The sequence below is a fragment of the Amyelois transitella genome, chromosome W (assembly GCF_032362555.1).
Source record: "Amyelois transitella isolate CPQ chromosome W, ilAmyTran1.1, whole genome shotgun sequence".
NCBI lineage: Eukaryota > Metazoa > Arthropoda > Insecta > Lepidoptera > Pyralidae > Amyelois > Amyelois transitella.
This window is the reverse complement of record NC_083536.1, coordinates 6,013,101-6,016,229: the sequence shown is the minus strand read 5'-3', so window position 1 is coordinate 6,016,229 and position 3,129 is coordinate 6,013,101.

Genomic DNA, 3,129 nt, shown 5'->3' with positions numbered 1-3,129 from the left:
GTATGGATTTAGAACTTCTCGCTGTTTTCCTGGCATTAAAATGTTTTGCTTGTGACACTTCTAACAGTGCAATTCTGCTAAGAGTTGACAATTCTACTGCTATCTGCTATATTAACCGCATGGGCGGTATTCAATTTCCCCACTTGCATGACCTTGCAAAATTGATTTGGCAATGGTGCGAGAAGCGAAATATCTGGCTTTTGGCTTCTTACATAAATACTCACGATAACGTAGAAGCTGATGAAGAATCTCGGAGATTGAATATTGATACTGAGTGGGAACTTTCATCTCAGGCGTATCAAACTATTGTCAAGACTCTTGGTCAGCCAAACATAGACTTATTCGCATCTCGCACCAACACCAAATGCCAGCGATATATCTCCTGGAAAAAAGATCCTGACGCGGAGAATATAGATGAGTTTACAATTAATTGGCACAACCATTTTTTCTACGCATTTCCTCCTTTCTCACTAATCCTAAAATGTTTAAGAAAGATAATACAAGACAAAGCTCAGGGTATATTAGTGTTTCCTTACTGGCCAAGCCAACCTTGGTTTCCACTCCTCAAAAATATGTTGATATCTGAAATTATTTATTTTAACCCTAATCGAGATCTCTTAAAATCTCGTTTCAGGAGAACGCATCCACTCCACAAGTCGCTTTCCCTGGGAGCAGCGATGCTCTCCGGAGTGCATTCTCAAGACGCGACGTCCCGCCACTAGCGCTCAACCTTATGTTAACATCTGTCTCAGCGAGTACTTTGAAACAATATGACGTCACTTACAGACTGTGGTGGTCATTCTGTTTTAAGAATAACCTAGATATTTTTGATTGTTCTATTTTAACTTTCTTAACCGAACAATTTTACAATGGCAGTTCATACGGCTCTATAAATAGCCATAGATCGGCGTTGTCTCTGTTGCTCGGTAACGGAATAGGATCAGACGAAAGGATAAAACGTCTCTTAAGGGGTATATATAGGAAAAAACCCAGTCAGCCAAAGTACGTAGCCACTTGGGATCCCAAATTAGTACTGGATCATGTCTCTTCGTGGATGCCTAATAGCGAGTTAACCTTGGAAAAGTTAACTAGAAAATTAGTAATATTATTAGCCTTATGTACTGCCCACCGCGTTCAAACACTCTCACTAATTAAGTTACAGAATATAAAAAAAGATGAAAGCGGTATCAAAATTTTAATATCCGATATTATTAAGATTCCGGCAGCAGGCAAAAAACAACCAGTGTTGTTTTTACCATATTTTAAAGAAAATTTATCAATCTGTCCGGCCACTGCATTGGACGATTATATTTACATTACTTCAAACTTGAGACCGGCTAACGTTGACAATATTTTTATAACTTTTAAAAAACCATATAAAAAAGCGTCATCCCAGTCTCTTAGCAGGTGGATAAGAAAAACATTAGCAGAGAGCGGCGTCGACGTGACCATGTTTATTGCATACAGCACAAGACATGCTTCAACGTCGGCGGCGGCCTCTGCGGGGGTATGCATAGACACCATCAGAAAAACTGCTGGCTGTTCAACCACTTCACAAACTTTTGCGAATTTCTATAATCGTCCAATCGTAGACGATAGTACATTCGCTCGAACGGTATGTTCTGTAACAGATAAGAGTTAGTATTACTTCTATTATTGATTTATCGTACATAAATACGGGATTAATATATTAATTAATAATCTTCTGATTTTTCCAAATATTTGATCAATAATAATGTTTAAATATTTGTTTATAATTATTTTTACAATAAATACTTTTCTAAGCAATACATTTAAAAATCACGTTCTATTTTTAAATTACCTAAGGGCTGGTCTATGAACAGTTAATAAACTGTATCCCTAAACATCTACCTGGTTAACTTATATCTGAAGAATGAAGCGACGAAATATAATAGATGATCAAACGAACTTCTGGAAGCGAAGTTCGATCATTATTATATGAGTCGCTTCATTCGAAGATCACATCACGGTAAGGTTTATTTTTGTGATTTTTGTTTACTAAATTTTGGGACTTAAGAAGAAGTTGACACTCATCCTTGTGGAGGTGTAGTAACCGTTTTGCCTGACAATGGGTCACTGATACAATTTAAAAATTATGAGCGTAAACAAAATATGCCCTTTTGTATTTATGCTGATTTTGTTACTTGATCATTAAAGCTTTGGCTGAAGTTCATGGTGACATAAAAATTATACCCAAAACTAAAGGATACTATGTATCATTCACCAAATTTGTACCGGTTTCAAACGATCAGTTTTATCAGCTTCGTTTTGTTGATTCATTTAAATTTCTAGCTACAAGTTTAAGTAAATTATCAGACACTTTGAAACCAGATGACTTTAAATACCTTGTGGCGACATCTCTACGCCACTCGCCACAAACATCAAATCAAACAACTACTGTCAATGATCGCGAAGAAATTGACGCGCTCAACCAATAGCAGCGAAGAATCTAAATCGCGATTTCAAAGATTTCACGTATTGGAGCGATATATACAACCTCCGACACAACATCGTCGGAGTCGCGGTTCCCCAGGCATAACACCTAGCCTGGCGGAAGATCTTCCCTTTGGTGGCGGTCGAGCAAATTTTCAAATAGATATACGGATTTCTATTTGAAAACTGATGTGCTATTACTATCAGATACTATACAATTTTCGTCGGACTTGCAAAACAGCATTATCAGTTGGATCCAGCATTTTATTTGACCGCACCTAGTCTATCTTTTGATGCAATGTTGCTTAAAACAGGCGTTCAGTTAGAGCTTATTAATGATTTATCTATGATTCGAATGTTACAACAGGGCAGTCGTGGCAGTGTGTGCCTATGTTCCCATAGACATGCTAAAGCAAATAATTCTTTCTTACCTGATTACAAACCCTTAGAGCCTACATCGTATATTACTTATATCGACTGCAACAATTTATATGGGTTCAGTATGTGTCAATATTTACCATTATCCAATTTTAGGTTTCTTAATCAAAATGAATCAATACATTGGATATAATTCAAGTAGAAAATGATGCTGACTATGGGTTTATACTAGAGGTAGACCTAGTTTATCCTAAGCACTTGCATAATTTACATAATGATTTACCTTTTTGTCCAGAA